This window comes from Saccopteryx bilineata, chromosome 6 (assembly GCF_036850765.1).
Source record: "Saccopteryx bilineata isolate mSacBil1 chromosome 6, mSacBil1_pri_phased_curated, whole genome shotgun sequence".
Taxonomy (NCBI): domain Eukaryota; kingdom Metazoa; phylum Chordata; class Mammalia; order Chiroptera; family Emballonuridae; genus Saccopteryx; species Saccopteryx bilineata.
In genome coordinates, this window is record NC_089495.1 from 100,517,763 (window position 1) to 100,537,688 (window position 19,926).

At 39.8% G+C, this 19,926-nt stretch overlaps 1 non-coding gene and 1 pseudogene across 1 annotated transcript; both read left to right on the forward strand.

Annotated features, from left to right (window-relative positions):
- The first annotated feature begins 6,836 nt into the window (after positions 1-6,836).
- Positions 6,837-7,322, forward strand: LOC136307593 (developmental pluripotency-associated protein 3-like; annotated as a pseudogene).
- Positions 7,323-15,264: 7,942 nt separating this feature from the next.
- Positions 15,265-15,401, forward strand: LOC136309828 (small nucleolar RNA SNORA2/SNORA34 family). The gene has a single exon (XR_010726462.1). It is a non-coding gene; the product is annotated as a small nucleolar RNA SNORA2/SNORA34 family (small nucleolar RNA).
- The last annotated feature ends 4,525 nt before the right edge of the window (positions 15,402-19,926 follow it).

Genomic DNA, 19,926 nt, shown 5'->3' on the forward strand with positions numbered 1-19,926 from the left:
TAGAGCGGTGTAGTGTGAAAGACTGTTCTCAGAGATGTGGATTTGGCTGGCCTGGGATAGAAGCTGGGGGATATTTCTTTTAAAAAATCTGTGCAGCCCGGGCAGAGAGCTGTGTGTTTGGCTCTGGGACAGTGGTTCCCCACCTTAGCTGTATGTTAAAGTTACTGGAGGAGAGTTTTAAGAAAAACCACCATGCTCAGAACCTCTCTCCAGATATTCAGACGCAATTCATCCGAGTGGGACCTGGGCTTCGGCATTTTTTAAAAAGCTCTCTTAAAAAAATGAAACCTAATTTTTGTGTGGAGATGCTGTGCGCTGGCGGAAGTTTCATGCTGAGGCCCATCCTCTGGGAGGAGGTAAGCAAAGAGATGGAGGGCTTCAGGAGGGGGCTGCCCGCGCTGGGTGGCGGCGGCAAGAGGCTCCCGGAGGTCATTTACTGCTCCGCTAGAGAACGTCCTCCTAGTTCTTGCCGAATTTCTTCCGAGCACGTGTTTTGCGGCTAGCACACTGAGGAGAAAAGACAGGGTTTGCAGTAAGAAGGGCTTGGTGACACCCTTCAGGCTGGGTGACTTTGGGCAAGTTGTCCACTGTGCCTCATTGGTGTTGCTGTGAGATCCACGTCTGATTTTAACCTGCTTAGCAAGGAGGTTATTGTCCTTAGTTTAGTAAACTTTTGAGTCTTGTCTTTTTTATTTCTCTGCCAGGTAACTGGTGAAACTTTATGAGTCCAAAGAGGCATTTGCTTCTTTAAAGGGCTTTCCACAGGAGGTCAGGCTGCAATCGGAGCCTCCGGCTGGTTCCTCCCACTGCCCGACGTGCCCTGGATCAGGACTGTCCCTGATACAGTCAAAGAGCCAGACTAAACCTCATAAACCATATAAAAATTGTGAGTGTTTATACTAAAGGATTATAAAAGAAAAATTTGATGACTTTAGTAAATATTTTATAATTTTATTGCAAGAATGTGCAGATTTTGTTTTTATACAATATGTGATTATTTCGAAATAGAGGCAGCCTTGAAAATTCAAGTCAGGGGTTCTAACCCTGCATCTGTGTATTTCTCACAGCAGCCAGGTGCTCAGGAAGTGAGAAGAAAGGAAAACAACAAACTCAGAGATCTGTGGAGCCAGATCAAGATCGCACGGCTCTGAGCTTCTGGTCTGTTGCTCTCTCTTATCTAGTTTCTATTATTGTTTGAAATATAAATGACCTAAATGATCTTTGCTAATAGTTTTATATTTCTAATTTTCTGCTTGTCTGTAGAGTTGCCATTTCATTACCCAAATCCATCCTCGTCAATACATATTCTGAAATCCTGCAGACTAGTTTGTGAGGGTCCTAATTAATAACAGAGCCCATTACCAGTGCTGTTCTGCAGATTGTATGCTATAGCCTGAGGGCAGAGCTGTGCGTGTGCGTGAGCGCGTGCGCCCGCGCCTGTATAACAGGCACTGGGTTTTCTTTCTGGCTGGCCGTCTCCAAGATGGACAGAACTTGGTTTACTCTCTTTCAGTAATGGGGTGCCCTCCCACCAATTATTTTACTCTTCACAATTCTAAAATGATCTTGTAATATAAAAACTCATGAGAAAAAAAACAAAAACAAAAACAAAAACAAAAACTCATGAGTTCTACACCTGGGAATTGATCACATAAATAATCAGAAGCAAAGAGAGCTGTATAAATTTACTTTTATAAACTTGAAAAAAGAGAAAGTCTAAATATCTATTAATAAGAAATTGGTACGGTAATTATGGTGTGTGCAAGGGAACATTATGGATTGATTTAAATGATGATGGAAAATTATACAGTGATGTAAGAGTTCCATGGCATATTGCTGAATGAGATAAGCCAGTTACATAATAGCATGTATCACATCCCATGTACATTATATTGCATATATTTATACATCTTTGTGTTCGTATATACATATATACATGTGTTAGCATCGAATAATGTTTACTTTCTTTGTATTTTGTGTATTGTTTTATTTACAACAAACATGATTATTACAAAATAAAATTATTTTATAAAACTTATATCCATAAAGATATTTACTGTAATATTCTTTATAAGACAAACATTTTCTATAATAGAAAAAATTTATAGAGCTCTGTATCAGTCAGGGTTCCCCAGAGAAACAGAACCAATGGGAAATATCTGTCTATCTATCTACCTATCTACTTGTATATATTTTTTAAAAATAGGAATTGGCTCACATAGTTACGGAGGCTGAGATGTCCCATCTGTAAGCTGGAAAACCAGGAAAGCCAGTGGCATAATTCAGTCTGAGGACGGAGGCTTGACAACTGGGAGGCTGCTGGTGTCAGTCCTAGAGTCCAAAGACCTGAGAACCAGAAGCTCTGATGTCCCAGGACAGGGAAAGATGGGTCACCCAAGTTGACACATAAAGTTAGCTATCACATGCACTATATGCTGGGCACTGTGCTAAGTGTTTTTTATACATCATCTCTATAATAATCAAGCAACAAGAGGAACAAAACCAAATCTGAAGACAACCTGAAATAATTGGTAGTAGAAGCATTGTTTAAAAAGTAATGGTAACCTACCTAACCAGGTGGTGGCGCAGTGAATAGAATATCAAACTTGGATGCTGAGGACCCAGGTTCAAAACCCCAAGGTTGCTAGCTTGAGCATGGGCTCATTTGGCTAGAGTGTGGGCTCACCAGCTTGAGTGCAGAGTCATCAGCTTGAGAGTGGGATCATAGACATGACCCCAAGGTTGCTGGCTTGAGCAAGGAGTCACTGGCTCGGCTGGACACCCCTGGTCAATGCACATATGAGAAAGCAAAATGAAGAACTAAAGTGATGCAACTATGATTTGATGCTTCTCATCTCTTCCCCTTCTTGTCTGTCTGTCCCTCTCTCTCAATAATAAAATAGAAGTAATGGTATATTTATATAATTAAATTGTGTTTTCTCATTCAAATTTTAATTATGAAAGCTGTATAGAATCATTGGAGTACATTTATCATAATGTTGAGAAGACAAGGATACTGATACGGTTGTATGAGTTATGTTTGCATGTGGACAAAGTCTGGAAGATGTCAATAGAAAGTTAATGGTGGTATAATATGGGTAACTTTTTTTTCCTTCTCAAAACTGTTAGCTCAGGCTGGTTGGCTCAGTGGTAGAACATTGGCCTGGCATGTGGATGTCCGGGTTTGATTCCTGGTTAAGGCACACAGGAGAAGTGCCCATCTGCTTCTCCACCCCTCCCCCTCTTGCTTCTCAGTCTCTGTTTCTGTCTCTCTTTCTCTCTCTTCCTTCCTGCAGCCAAGGCTCAATTAGAGTTGGCCCCAAGTGTTGAGGGTGGCTCCATGGCCTCCACCTCAGGCACTAAGAAGAGCTTGGTTGCTGAGCAATGGAGCAATACACCAGAAGGACAGAGCATCGCCCCTAGTGGACTTTTCAGGTGGATCCCAGTAGGGACACATACACAGTCTCTCTGCCTCCTCTCCTCTCACTGAATAAAAAACAAAACAAAACAAAACTATTAATGTTGTTATATTATCTTTTAATTTAAACTATAAATTTATTCTTGTCAAACTAGGAAACTTCAAACAGTTCAGCCCAACTTCCACATTCTGCACCAAACCTTCTTCCCTGCCTCACCTTTCCTTGCTCCACTCTGTACTTTTCTGCTCAAGGATGTCACAGTCAATTCATTTGAATAAAGAATTTACCAGAGTAATCAATTTATTAATTTTTCTTTGGCTGGGAGGAGGAGATGAAGATAAAGTTTTAAAAGTCTTCTGTTGAACAAAATACTTTAGACTTGAAATACTTTAGAAGTAACAAATGTTATTTGAGTACATTTTATTTTATAAAAAAAATTATTGATTGATTTTAGAAAGAGAGAGGAAGGTAGAGAAAAAAACACATTAATTTGTTGTTCCACTTATTTGTGCGTTCATTGGTTGATTCTTAAATGTGTCCTCACTGGGGATCTAACCCGCAACCCTGGTATATTGGGAAGATGCTCTAACCCAGTTGGTTTTCAACTGCCGGTCCATGGACCAGTGCCTATCTGCCAGAAATTTCCTGCCAGTCTGTGAAAGAGTTAACTATCCTGAAGTTGTATGCAGATTATAGATCCAGTGATTATAGACTCTATAGACTCTGTGGGTCGGCAGTTGAAAAAACACAGCCCTAACAAATTGAGTCATCGGACCAGGGTACTGAGTACATTTTAAGTACAATTTGGTACCTCTGGTTACATGATAATCAATTAGGCAATTAATTTTTTTTTATTTTGGAAAATTTCAAATATATGCAATAGTAGAGAGAACAGGAAAGCAAACCACCATGTACCACCTATCACCCAGCTTCAACTGAGTGAGTCGACTTGGGAAGGAGTTGAGAAACAGGTCCATGTCTATCAAATTTGGCCCCAGTGGCTGCCAATTGTCTGTCACCTGTTCCCTATCTTCCCCTATCCATTTCTTATGGAACATTACAAAGGACATTTCAGGTCTCCTGGCCTTTCACTTGGTTTTTCTCTCCTCTATAACTACCACATCATTGTCACCCCACATGTAAGGCTTTGAGGTTAAAGCTTGTACAACACAGGAAAGAACAGTAGACTTTGAGAGGCTACATGCTCCCGGGGTGTTTGTCAAAGCAACCTTGTCAGGATACCTGCATGGATGCAAACCGCACAAGATGGTTACAAGCATACATTTTCCAGGCAAGCCGCTATCAAGCAGATAGGAGTTCTTCTTTCTTCTGAATATTTTCCACCACCAGATTTATCTCACCAGTTTTAAACTCTAGTCAGCATTTTTCTATTCCTTGCACCCCTATCAACAGTAGTTGTCTTAATTAACAACTACCAACTAGGAGGGCAAGCAGGCTCAAGGCTACATTCCAGATTCCACCTGCCAACCGAAATCAGAAACATAGGACGTGAAGGGGGAAAGTGAATTAGTTGATTGTGGTACAGAAAGAACACCAAGTTTATAATCTTCTGCATCCCTTCTCTTGTCCGCCTTCCATCGCACCGTGTGCCCCAGCTCCCAGGCTCCCCACCCTGGCCTGTCTGCCCCTCTCCTCCTCTGTTGGTGCATCAGCCTCTATTTCTCTCCCCTGAACTCAGGTTAGTAGTGGTCATACCTCGGTTGCCCGCCTGTATAGACATTTAATGTGACCTCATCTCCCTGTCCTGGAAAGTGAGGTCCTCGGTGCGGGCTCCTGGATCCCCTCACACATCTGTACCCCACAGTGCCTGGCCTAGCCTCGGATGTGAGTGAGCTTGTGGTTGTTCAGGAACTGATTATTCTCGTTGGGATTTCCCAGCCCCTTCTTTCTGCAGCTCGTTGGTGGCCTTGGCACCTGGTTTCTGCTTCTAAGTATCTGCGGTCAGACGTTGGCAGGAGAAGAGGGCAGGACAGACCACGGACACCAGTGCTGCTTTTAGGAAGGTTGAACATTTGGCGGTGTGTTTGGATTCTCTGATTTTTAGCTTTTTCCTTCTTCATTCATAAAACCAAATTTCCCGAGCCTCAAGAACATCTTGGCAGTGGTTGTCAGAGGTTGTAGCTTCAGGAATGGAATGGATTCAGATTTCAGATTCAGCTGGAAAAACTTGCCAACTCCAGTCTGAAGTGAAAGAAACCATAGAGAGCCAAGCCAGGTTTGTGGGAGCGCTTCCCAAACTGTGTGCAGTGGAGTCATCCAGTTGGGGGTGGTCCTCTCGAGGGAGTTCTGACGTTGCTGGGTCTGCAGCCACGTTTTGGAAAACACGGCTTGGTTATCAGATTCTCTGTTTTTCTCAAAGTGGCAAGAATGCCAGGAGGGCACTCACTTTTCTATATGCCTACTCTGTGTTGGGCTGCCTTCCATAGACCATAGTGTTGCATCCTCACACCACCCATTAGGGAGAGGTTTTCTACAGCTGCGCAAACAAGGCTCATGAAGGCCAGGCCACAGGTGATGAGCCTAGGACCAAACTCACAGTGAGCTCCCTCACCAGCCCAGGCCCTTTCCAATACTGCTGTAGCTAGTGATGAAGAGAAACTCCCCACACACTGAAGGGGCATGGGAAATTCCTATATACCTATCCATTCAGAAAAAAAGCCCTGAATCTTTTCAAATCACTCAGTGAGACAAGTGTTTCCTTTTTAATGCTCTTTTAATCTTTCTAACTGGGGACATCTCAGTTTGGTGCTAGTATTGATAACAAGCCTAATAAAGCCTAAGCTAAAATTGATACCTTCCTGACACTCTCTGATCAACCTTTTTAACAAAAAAGGAGGTCTTCAGCACTCCTCTGTAACTCTAAAATTTTATAGTGTTGTTTTGTTTCTCTAGTATTTATACTTATGTTGTCTTCTTTTTAAAATTTTTTTTATTTATTTATTCATTTTAGAGAGTGAGAGTGAGAGAGAGAGAGAGAGAAAGAAAGAGAAAGGGGGGAGGAGCAGGAAGCATCAACTCCCACATGTGCCTTAATCAGACAAGTGCAGGGTTTCGAACCGGCGACCTCAGCGATCCAGGTCGACGCTTTATCCACCTGCGCCACCACAGGTCAGGCTGTTGTCTTCTTTTTATGGCAAATTATATCTGCTATACATTAATGGAAGTGCTATAACATTTTCTCTTAAAGTAACTTGCATAGAAAAGATTAGTTTTTTAGGCCGTTAGCTGTTCCTTTCACCACGTTTTGTTTGAATTTGGATTTTTTTTCCCCACTATTTCTGGGCTATACGGAACTCTCCGGACTACTTTGTGGCAATTTGAGAGTTTCGAGCTCCCCTTTTGCCCCAACCCTTCGTGGGGATCTAGGAGGAGCTTCAGGCTTTGGCTAGACTTCCAATGAACTCACCAAAGGTTAGCCCAACCTCGACCCCGGAGTCGTCTGAGATGCCCCATTGAAGAAGATTCCGCTGGCACTCAAGCTGAGTCAGAGGTACTAGCAAAGAACCTCAGTAACTTGACTCTCAACCCCAGCACCAAGGTCCCTTCCTTTTACCAGAAGCCCCCCTTCAACCAGAAGCCCAACAACAGGACAGAGCAAAAGACGTAAAGGGGCTTGGACTGGGGCTGGGTGAAGCCACAATCTACAGGAGGAGACGCGGAGTGAGGACTTTGGCAACTGCTCGGAAAGAAAGGATGCAAAGGATGTTACAAATTATTAGATACCGCACCATATCCCTGCTTCAAAAAACCCCAGAGGAGAGGAAACTGGAGATTGAATCAAGATTCAGAAGATTCAGATGTAGCTGCTGTTATTGCCTATATCATGGTGATATTTCTGATAATATCAGCATGGAAAATAATTCTGACATGGAGTTGATTTAGCCATTATTCTTTCTTGTACTTTTTGTTTTCCTTGCCAGTAGCTTTAAGGTAACATGCAGCAGCTTGAGAGCTACTCTGCTCAGATAGACTGTATGCCAATATGTTGATAACCTATGATAGAAGTTCTGTGATATCTTTTTCTTGCATCTTTTTCTTGTCTAACTTGATGTCAATAACTTATAAGGAATCTATATAATTTACATTTGAATGGCTTCAGTTCCTTTTTTTTTTTTAGTAGCAAATGTGTGTATAGAGAATCTTATTTAAAATCTGAGGCCAATTTGAGACTTTTTAAAAATTGTTCTTTATGCCCTGGCCAGATAGCTCAATTGACACAGAGGTTGCTGGTTCAATCCCTGGTCAGGGTACATACAGGAACAGATAAATGTTCCTGAGTCTGACTCTCTCTCTGCCTCTCTCTTCCTCCCTTCCTCTTTCTCTCAAATCAATAAAGTTAAAAAAAAAAAAGATTAGTTTAACTCAGAACAAATTTGGTAAATAAAAGTATAAGCTCAAATGCTGGTTCTACTAGATAGCCACATGCAAAACGACAAAATAGGATTCCTTCTTCACACCACATACAAATGAACTCAAAACTATACACAAATATATGAGCTATAATATAAAACTCTTCAAAGAAAACAGAGAAGTAGATTTTTGGACCTGGGTCCAAAAATGTTTCTTAAATATAAAGCCAATGTTCTCTTAAATGTAAAGCCGAAGCATAAGCAACAAAACCAAAAAGTGAATAAGCTGGACTTCATCAATAGTAAAAACTTTTGTGCTACAAATGATATCATCAAGAAAATGAAAAGAGCCTGATCTGTGGTGGCGCAGTGGATAAAGCGTTGACCTGGAATGCTGAGGTCGCCAGTTCAAAACCGGGGGCTTACCTGGTCAAGGCACATATGGGAGTTAATGCTTCCTGTTCCTCCTCTCTTCTCTCTCTCTCTCTCTCTCTCTCTCTCTCTCTCTCTCCCCCCTTCCTTCTCTCCTCTCTAAAATGAATAAATAAAGTCTTAAAAAATAATAAATAAATAAAAATATTAAGAAAATGAAAAGATAGTCCACAGAGTGGGAGAAAATATTTGCAAATTGCATATTAGATATGGGACCTGTATTCTAAATATATAAAGAACTCTACAACTTAATAATAATAAAAAAAATAACCCAATTAACAAATGGACAAAGAGTCTGAACAGGTGTTTCTCCAAAGAAGATATAGCAGTGGTCCCCAAGCCCCGGGCTGTGGACCGGTACTGGTCCGCGACCCAGGGGCTGGGGACCACTGGGTTAGAGCACTGTCCGCAAGCGCAGAGGTTGCCGGTGTTGCTGGTGGGATCCCTGTTTGGGGTACATATAGGAACAGATCAATGTTCCAGTCCCCCTCTCTCTCCCTCCCTCCCTCTTTCTCTAATATCAATAAATAAACATTTAAAAAATAGAACAAGTGATAGCAAAGTTGTGGAGAAATTGGAACCCTTCCGCACGGCTAGTAAGAATGTGAAATGCGGCAGCTGTTTGGGGAAATGGTGTTGGCAGTTCCCCAAAATGTTAAACACGGAGTTGCCATTTAACCCAGTAATGTCACTCCTGAATAAAAACATATGTTCACACAAAAAGGTGCATATGAATGTTCACGGCAGCTCATAATAACTGAAAAGTGGGAACAACACAAATTTCCATCACCTGATGCATTGATAAGTAAAATGTTGTGATGGTTAATTTGATGTGTCAACACATCAAACATTATTCTGGATGTTTCTGTGTAAGTATTTTTCTGGATAATTTAACATATAAGTCGGCGAACTGTGAGTAAATCGGTTTACCATAGTGTGGGTGGGCATTATCCAATCAGCTGAGGGCCTGAATAGGCCAAAAGATTGACCTCCCCCAGGAAAGAAGGAATCCTGCCCGCAGACTGCCTTTGGATTTGAACTGGAACTCTTCCCCGGGTCTATAGACTGCCAGTCTATTCAACCAGTTTTGGACTTGCCTCCACAATCACATGAACTAATTCCTTAAAAATAAGTAATTCTCCCTCCTCTCTCCTCCCTTCCCACTCCTTCCCCTCCCCTCCCCTCTCCACTCTTGTCTCTCTCTACACACCACACACACACACACACACACACACACACACACCCTGTTGGGCCTGTTTGTCTGGGGCACCCTGACTAACTAATACAGTGGTAAATGTGTATAACAGAATATTACATATTAGTAATAAAGAGAAATGAAGTACTAATTCATACTACAACATGGATGAACCTTGAATCCAGTCACAAATTTTAGGATTTTATGCATATGAAAAGTCCAGAATAGGCAATCCATAGGGACATAAAGTAGGTTCATGGCTCCTCAGGCCTGGGGTAGGTGAGTGACTGATAACAGGTATGGACTGGGGGGGGGGGATAAAAATGTTCTAAAATGAGGTTATGTGATGGTTACACAACTCTGTGAATATACTAACAACATTGAATTGTACATTTTAAACGGGCAAATTATATCTTAATACAGCTGTTTTTAGAAAAGGTGCTGGTTGTAACTGGATGTAATAAAGTTCATGGTGTGAGCACGGACATGTCTGAAGTAGAGAAATGGAACTGGAGACTGACGCCCCTCAGAGAATGTAGTGCACCTCTCTGTGGACACACTGTCTTTACATGTTACCTGTGAATTCCCCCTTGTGTGATTCAGACTCACAAGCAAATCAACCTGATGTTGGCCTGATAGTTGTATTACTCAACCTGATTAAAAATATAAAAGCAATATATAGGTTGGCTTGTGAAATAAGAGGTAGAGGCGCTGAAGGATGCCGGAGAAGGAAGATGAAGTACACACTGGCCCACTGCCTGGGAGGAGGAAGGAAGCAGAAGCCAGGAGGGAGGTGCCTGTGATACATCAAGGTCCCAGTGTTTCCGCTGCTGAACAACCCAGGTGGGGGGCTGACCGCGCGGCCAGCACCCTCCTGGGTCTTGGAAAGTCAGTGTGCCTCAGAGAGTTTTGCAATAGTAGTTGCCAATATATTCCCGAGTGACCACAGTTCATTTCCTCAAAAAACCCCCACAACACCCCCCCCCTCCCAAACAAGTTTTTAGAAGAGCGGATAAAGCATAAAAATAAGTTCATGGGGGATGCATACAGCGTATGGATGACAGGTTGTGGAATTGGGCACCTGAACCCTGTATCATTTTGTTAACCAGTGTCACCCCAAAAAGTCAATAATAAGAAAAAAAACAAAATATAAGTTTTTAAAAGTTCACTGGGGTTCTATATATGAGAAACACTTGCATATTAAATAAAAACATTCATTAAGTAGTCAAGCTTTCTTGGGTGCTACCCCTTTCTCTGAGAGCTACTGATCTTGCCTTACCCAACTCTGTGTGGCTTATGCTGAGAGGACAGCAAGGCTTGTGGCCCCACCTCACGGGCTACAACGGATTCTACTAGGGGCAGACATCTGATCCACATTGGGCCAAGCAGACCCTCGTTTCTGAAATTCTGGGATTTGAATTTAGAGATTAGTTCATACGCTTCCTAGAAGAATTTGAATGACTTCTAAAGTTTTTCAGAATTGCAAAGTATGTCATTTTCTGCGTTCCATAAATTCTTACATTTTAAAATAATTATATGACTCTTTTACCCTTATCTAGTAGAATCTAAATCCAATCACCCATCATTCATTTTAAAAAAGTACTTCATTAACCGCTGGATATTTTCCATCATTATTTTTCTCTTTAAAGTTATGTTCACATTCCAAATTTTCCATTTTTTTATTTATCACATTGTCTTAATTTTGTGTGTGTGTGTGTGTGATAGAGACAGAAAGAGAGACAGAGAGAGGGACAGATAGGGACAGGCAGGAAAGAAGAGAGATGAGAAGCATCAGTTCTTCGTTGTGGCACCTTAGTTGTTCATTGATTGCTTTCTCATATGTGCCTTGTCCGGGGGGCTACAGCAGAGTAAGTGACCCCTTGCTCAAGCCAGCAACCTTGAGCTCAAACTAGTGACCTTGGGCTCAAGCCAGTGACCATGGAGTCATGTCTATGATCCCCCACTCAAGCCAGCAACCCTGTGCTCAAGCTGGGGAGCCCGCACTCAAGCCGGATGAGCCCGTGATCAAGCCAGTGACCTTGGGGTTCCAAACCTGGGTCCTCTGTGTCCCAGTCTGACGCTCTATTCACTGTGCCACCGCTTGGTCAGGCTTACTTATTTATTTATTTGTTTGTTTGTTTGTTTTAAAGAAGGAGAGGGCAGATAGTGAGACAGACTCCTGTATGTGCCTGACCGTGATCCACCCAGCAACCCTCATCTGGGGCCGATGCTCAATCAACTGAGCTATTCTCAGTGCCTGAGGCTGATGCTTGGACCAATTGAGCCATTGGTTATGGGAGGAGAAGAAGGAGGAGAAGGAAGAGAAGAGAAGCAAATATGATCACTTCTCATGTGTACCCTGACCAAGGATCGAACTCAGAAAGTCTGCACACCAGGCCACCACTCTGTGTACTGAGCCAACTGGCCAGGACTGTCTTAATTTCCTCTGTAAACTGAAATGAAAAATTTAAAATTTACAGTGACCATAAAGTTTTAAATGTGCTTAAATCAAGTTAAATATGCTACATATTTTCATAAGCATTCATGTGAACTAAAATTTTATTGACCTTTTAAACTCTTGGTTCATGTACATAATAATAAATATTGATGAATATGACATATCCCCATTTTTATGAGATATATATTATGTATAGCTACTCTGCTCACAAAAATTAGAGGATCAGGGAATGTAGATACTCCAGTACTTTCAGCCTTTTGTATAGTGCATTTTCACCAATAAAATAAAAGTTGGTTTTGCATCTATTTGCATAATTGAACAACTTCTTTTGACTTGTCATTTGTTTTTCTGATGTTCTTGTTTAATAAAAATAATCAAAGGCTTCTTTTATTGCTTCATAGTCATTTTGAAATGTCCCATAGCTTTTATGAGCAGTATATTATCAATATATATAGTGATTAACTTGTTCAAATGAATGTGCAAAAGAGACTGGAGGTAATTTGTATGTTGTTACTCAACTTTTGAAATTCTCTGTTCTATGCCAAAAAATCACTTAATAATCTTTCATCAAATATTACTTTAGTGACTTATCAGTGGACAACTCTAGTAACTCCTTTTTTAAGCAAACAAATTATTTTTGTTTTATTTTATATTAATAGGGTCTTGTTTTGAAGCATCATCGTTTCACTCCATAGGAAAACTCATTTCTCAAAGTTTGCTAACTTTCTCTCCCAAGTTTATTTTCAGTGGACCTTAGGTGGACCTGGTTGACCTCGTTACCCTTGTTTTACCTCCCACTCTCATCAGTGGTCCACGGTTGAGCTTCTTTAATTTTATCTACTTTTGTGTTTATTTGTTAAAAATATAATGAACACTAGGAAGTCACTACCCAGTTAGGGAACTAACACACTGATAATAACTTACATCTACTACGTGCTCCTGCCCTCGCCTGTTTTCTTCCTGTTTCCTTCCTCTTATGTAGCCACAATTCTGAATTGTTATGTTTTTATTTATTCTTGATTAAAAGTATTTTTATCACACGTAAAAAAATACAATACACGTAAAAAGATACAATAAAATGGAAAAATATTTCTTGTTCTAGGAAGAATAAATATAGTCAAAATGACCATATTATCCAAAACGATATACAAATTTAATGCAATTCCCATCAAAATTCCAATGTAATTTTTTAAAGAAATGGAACAAAAAATCATCAGGTTTATATAGAACTATAAAAACCCCCGAATAGCCAGAGCAATCCTAAAGGAAAAGAACAAAGCTAGGGGCATTACAATACCTGACTTCAAACTATATTATAGGGCCATGATAATCAAAACAGCATGGTATTGGCAGAAAAATAGACACTCAGACCAATGGAAAAGAATAGAGAGCCTAGAAATAAAACCACATATATATGGTCAAATAATCTTTGGTAAAGTGGCCAACAACACACAATGGAAAAAAGAAAGCCTCTTCAATGAATAGTGTTAAGAAAATTGGAAAGCCACCTGCAAAAGAATGAAACTCGACTACAGTTTGTCCCCTTGTACTAAAATTAATTCAAAATGGATCAAAGACCTAAATATAAGACCTGAAACAATAAATTACATAGAAGAAAACATAGGTACTACACTCATGGACCTTGGTCATAAAGAGCACTTTATGAATTTAACTCCAAATTCAAGGGAAGTGAAGGCAAATTAAATGAATGGGACTACATCAGACTAAGAAGCTTTTGCACAGCAAAATAAACTGACAACAAAACAGACAGCCAACTAAATGAGAGATGATATTTTCAAACAAAAGCACAGATAAGGGCCTAATATCCAAAATATACAAAGAACTCATAAAACTCAACAACAAACAAGCAAACAATCCAATATAAAAATGGGAAGAGGACATGAACAGACACTTCTCCCAGGAAGAAATACAAATGGTCAACAGATATATGAAAAGATGCTCATCTTTATTAGCTATTAGAGAAATGCAAATCAAAACTACAGTGAGATACCACTTCACACCTGTTAGATTAGTTATTATCAATAAGACAGGTAATAACAAGTGTTGGGGAGGCTGTGGAGAAAAAGGAACCTTCATTCACTGTTGGTGGGACTGTAAGTAGTGCAACCATTATGGAAGAATTTATTGTGGTTCCTCAAAAAATTAAAAATAGAACTACCATATGACCCAGCAATCCCTCTACTGGGTATATACCCCCAAAACTCATAAACACTGGTACGTAAAGACACATGCAGCCCCATGTTTATTGCAGCATTGTTCACAGTGGCCAAGACATGGAAACAACCAAAAAGCCCTTCAATAGATGATTGGATAAAGAATATGTGATACATATATACTATGGAATGCTACTCAGGCATAAGAAGTGATGACATTGGATCATTTATGACAACATGGAAGAACCTTGATAACATTATACTGAGTGAAATAAGTAAATCAGAAAAAGCTAAGAACTGTATGATTCCATACATAGGTGGGACACAAAAGTGAGACTCTCATGGACATAGACAAGAGTCTGGTGGTTACCAGGGGGAGGGGACGGAAAGAGAAGGAGGGGATGGAGGAGGGGAGGGGCACAAAGAAAACCAGATAGAAGGTGACGGAAGACAATTTGACTTTGGGTGATGGGTATACAACATAATCAAATGTCAAAATGAGCTGGAGATATTTTCTCTGAATCTATGTACCTTAATTAATCAATGTCTCCCTGTTAAAATTAATTGTCTAAATAAAAAAAGAATGTTAATTTTAAAAAAAGAGTAGTTAGTTATTTTGCTTCAGATTGTTAAAACATAAGCTCAGATTATTTTATTTACAATTTTATTTTCAGGAAAACAGTTCAAAATATTACTATTTCTGAAGATTGGTCTGTAGGAGAGAATCTAAAGGAAATGAACTGGTGTGATAATATTGCCTTATGTTTTCTGCAGAAAGTCATACCCTAATTAGTATAATTGTTGTGTTATAATGTGCAAATACATACTAAAAGACTTAACATTTTATATATATATATTTTTAGCCGGAAAATTTATTCTATCAGTAAACTTACGACTTTATTCCATGAATATATCTATGAATTTATTCTAAGGAAACAATCATAGATATGACTAAAAATGTGGCTACTAGACTATTCATCAAAGTATTATCTATAAATGTGAAAAAGTGAATACAATCTAAATGTTAAAAGTGGAGAATTGATTAAATTGCAATTCACCCACATACCCATTAAAACAACATTTGGAAGATATGAAAAAAAATCAAATAGTTACAGGTTATAAACAGCTCCATAAAATTTAAAATATAAACACTACTGTATAAAGTATAAAGTATGTACACCATAGGATATATACAATATTTAAAATACATACATGATTGGCCCTGGATCAAGGCCCCCAGTTTGCTGAAGCTGCTGGTTTCAAACAGGAGCCTGAAGAAATGTCTTTCGATGGTCTGTTGGCTGTTTCAGAACTTAAGAAATGTAATGGTCAATTCATTAGAAAGAAACGTCTGAGAGAGAGAGAGAGAGAGAGAGAGAGAGAAATTATATATACACACATCAATAAATGCTTCAAGAAAACAGATTGAAAAGATATGACTGAAAACAGATCAAACAGGCCCTGGCTGATTGCGTCAGTGGTAGAATGTTGGCCCTGTGTGTGGAAGTCCCAGGTTCAATGCCTGGTCAGGGCACACAGGAGAAGTGACCATCTGCTTCTCTACCCCCTACCCCTTCTTTCTCTCTCTCTCACTCTCTCTCTCTCTTCCTTCCTGCAGCCATGGTTCAAATGGTTTGAGTAAGTTGGCCCCATGTAGTCCTCCAGACCACTGGGAACTATCGGTGTCATGTGGAAAAACTGCTCAAGACACAAACTGTTGTCAAGAGAAGAGGGAGAGGCAGTCAAGAGAGACTAATCTCCTGAGTCATCTTCTCCCAGAGCTTTTACTGATCAGAAGCAGAACAAAGGTAACAGGATTGCAGGGGAGGGAGATCAGATGATAAGGGGGAAGAATGTCTAATGTACTTCTTGTTGATATGGAGAAAGGGCTAGTTTCTGTCAATATATTCTTTTTCTTTTGCTAATTAACAAGCACAAAGGGTGGGGCAATCTATAAATCTCTAGGCTAATTCCTAAAGCCTGTTCGCACACATTCCTCTGTGCTTGCATGAAGGTCACTCACTTACAGTTTCTTGGTGTTTGCATCCAAAAAACCTGCTTCCCTGTGTTTGTAGCAGGGGATTACATTCACATCACTATTCATATTCAGGGCATTTTAACTAAAGTTTCTTAATCCAAGTTTTAGAGGGTCTAAGATCAGATAGGTGATTCCTTACAACCCCAGACACTGAGGATGGCTCCATGGCCTTGCTTTAGGTGCTGAAATAGTTCGGTTGCTGAGCAATGGAACAGCAGCCCCAGGTGGGCAGAGTATTGCCCTCTAGGGTAGGGGTCCCCAAACTATGGCCCGCGGGCCACATGCGGCCCCCTGAGGCTATTTATCCAGCCCCCGCTGCACTTCCGGAAGGGGCACCTCTTTCATTGGTGGTCAATGAAAGGAGCACATTGACCATCTCATTAGCCAAAAGCAGGCCCATAGTTCCCATTGAAATACTGGTCAGTTTCTTGATTTAAATTTACTTGTTTTTTATTTTAAATATTGTATTTGTTCCCGTTTTGTTTTTTTACTTTAAAATAAGATATGTGCAGTGTGCATAGGGATTTGTTCATAGTTTTTTTAATAGTCCGGTCCTCCAACGGTCTGAGGGACAGTGAACTGGCCCCCTGTTTAAAAAGTTTGGGGACCCCTGCTCTAGGGGGCTTGCCAGGTGTATCCCAGTTGGGGCACATGCAGGAGAAAACAGAAAAAGAAAAAGAAAACAGACCAAACAACAAAAGGCAGCACAAATGATTGGAGAACCACAGGAAGGCGTGGATTGCATACAGATAGGATAGCAGACATCGAAAGCTTAGGAGTAAAAACACAAACACAAACAAAACAACTTAAGAAAACATTAGTTTCAAAAAATGAAGAAATATAAAACAAGACAAAATTGGACCTTCTGCATTGTCAGCTGATGGGTTCTTGGTTGAGACCTCAATTTGGTTTCATAGGCCAGGTCAATGCAAACCTGAGTCATTAGCTAAGTGCCTTTTATATTTAAGTTGCACCTTGTTTCATCCATGGGAATTTCTATTTTTCCATAGAGTTTAGTTTATTAAAATGTGATGTCTTCCTCAGAAATGAAATGGGTTTAGGTTCACATGGCCAGCATCCCAAAATGAATTGTCCACCATTATGATATATTAACCTCATTTGCCATTTTAATTGAAACAGTATTGCTGTCTTATGAACATCTAATTATAGTGAAGCATTTAGAGGTTTTCTTTTCTAGGATATGAGGGGTTGAGTTAATTCTCTTCTTTGGGCCAGCTGGCTAGTTCATCACCTTGGAACAGAGGATTTTGCTTAGTCACTGTGCATAACTGGTGCTGATTGAGGACTGGACCCCTGTTGTAAAGTTTTCTCTGCTATTGGTACAGTTTCTACTTTTCCAGGAACTGTGTCATTAACTTATGGATTTTCATTTATTGCTTAATCGGATTTTAAAAGAACTATGTTTTATAAACCAACATGTATTTAAAAGAAGATACAAACATCTATGAATATTAGTAAATGTAATTTTTCACAACTGCTTTTCTGTACATTTTAATTAAATTTTTTATTTAGTATCATAATACATTCACAAATGCTCACAGACTCACTGCTCACAGACTCACCCAGCCAATGGAGATCATTCATACCAGCGTTTCTCAAAGTATGGTCACTGGACCAGAAGTAGCCGCTTCTACCTGGGAACCTGTAAGAAATTCGTATTCTTGGGCCCTATGCTAGACCTACTAAATCAGAAACTCTGAGAGTGGGCCCAGCACTGTGTGTTTTAACATCTCCAGGTGATTCTGATGCTCTCTCAAGTGTGAGGACAACATTTACACTGCACATGAAGATAATGATACTTATGTTGTCATTAAATGGCCAGTGGGAGCCCACTCAAATTACTTGAGCGCAAATATTTTTCAAAAGTATCTCTTGGCCTTGGGCAGTTGGCTCAGTGGTAGAACATTGACCCAGTGTGTGGAAGTCTCAGGTTCAATTTCTAGTCAGGGCACACAGGAGAAGCAACCATTTGCTTCTCTTCTTTTCCCCCTTCTCCTTCTCTCTCTCTCTCTTCCTTTCCTGCAGCCATGACTCCAGAGTCAAAGTGATTTTCCCCCTTCCCTAAGACAGTCAATCATCAACTCTCCAAAGAGTCCTTTTTCCATTTATTAAAATTAGAGAACAAAATCCTAGTGTTAGCAATTTTCATGTGTACTGGGGATGATCCAAAGAACAGCTGCTGGGTTGGGCCACATCTAATGAGAGAGCTTAAAGATTCTATACTCACCTTGATCCTTTTTTCCCACTTAACATAAGTTACTATATTCTATTTTTATTACAGTATGAGGTTTTATTGAACATTAAAATTTTCTACTATGTTGACAGCATAGAACTTATTTTCATTGTTTCTTTTTTTAAGCAAAATAACCCAAACTCTTAATTTTTTTATAAGATGTTTAAAATTTTATTTTAGAGAGGGGAGAAAAAGAAAGAAGGGAGAGAGAGAAGCGGGAAAGAGCAGGAAGCATCAACTCCCATATGTGCCTTGACTGGGCAAGCCTGGGGTTTTGAACCGGTGACCTCAGTGTTCCAGGTCAATGTACCACCACAGGTCAGGCCCAAACTCTTAATTTTGAAAAAGTTATTAGTTATTCTACATTTTCTTCTCAAAAGGTCATCCTGCTAAAGAGTGTTTCAAGAGGATGAATGTGTCATGTTGAGAGAGATGGGGATGGCTTTACAATGTATTCTTCTCTCCCACTCTGAGCATAACAGAGAAGGGGCACAAGGAGTGTTGTTTCTATAGGCCTAGGGACCCCCGCTGCTGGCCTATTTTATTTTATTTTTTATTACTGAAGAGATATCACTGTTTGATTTGTATATCATTGCAATTAGATGGTCATCTCGAAGTTTTCTCTACCAGAAGATTCTGTTGAACGATGATGCTACTCAGAAGGGAATTTTGCATTTTTTTCTCTGCTTTTTCCCAGGTAGCCTAGTTTGTGTGTTTGTTCATTTATTCATTCCAACTCATGTAAACACGTGTGTTAGAATACAGGGAAGAATTATCTTATTAGAATGTACAAAACAGTGTCATGGAATGCAGAAGATAGAGAATGCACTGTTTAGTCCTCAGAAGGTTATGATTTACCACTTCATGTCTACAGGAACGTTCTCCAACCCCAACCTAAATAAGATATTCATCTTAAATAAACTCTGGGTAGTGAGGAGAGTCAGGAGAGGACATAGAAGGGTCAAAGATTTGGCCCATTCTGAAGAATTTAGATTTTTATGTATCTTTTTTTTCTTCTAACAGTGGTAGTAATTATCTTTTGCATTAATAGAAGATTAGTTTTATCTCTTCTAGTAATATTGGACTGTGTATTTGAACTAGGTGGTCTTTATCTGAGAAGATTTAACTAACACCACATATAAAATAATCAAGCACAGGAGTTAATCATCCTCCATAGTGCGAGGGAGGAATTAGCATGCATTTTCCAAGTGGACTTACCAAGCCAATCGCCACACTTAAGAGCATCAGAGTTGTACAACAGTGCAGAGAAACGCTGCTGAAAATGTGCAGACAAAGACGAAATGAACTTGACCTCAGAAAAAAAAAACTTGCTTCAAATTTGCCTGAAAAATGATTCAGTGTGTGAAGTTCAACGAGCCTCATTGTCTTGGTTTACTAAGGTTGGCAAAAATTTGCTCTCCCTTAACTCACTAACAATGTCGAGCTAAGTATACAAGACAGATCTAAATTTTCAGAAGACAGTGTACAAAAAGTCATATAGTATAATTGTTTTTATTTGCTACTACCTTTTTAAGTAAATTTGTAAATGCAGACATTTTATGTTTGTGGCATATTGACAGTTTATA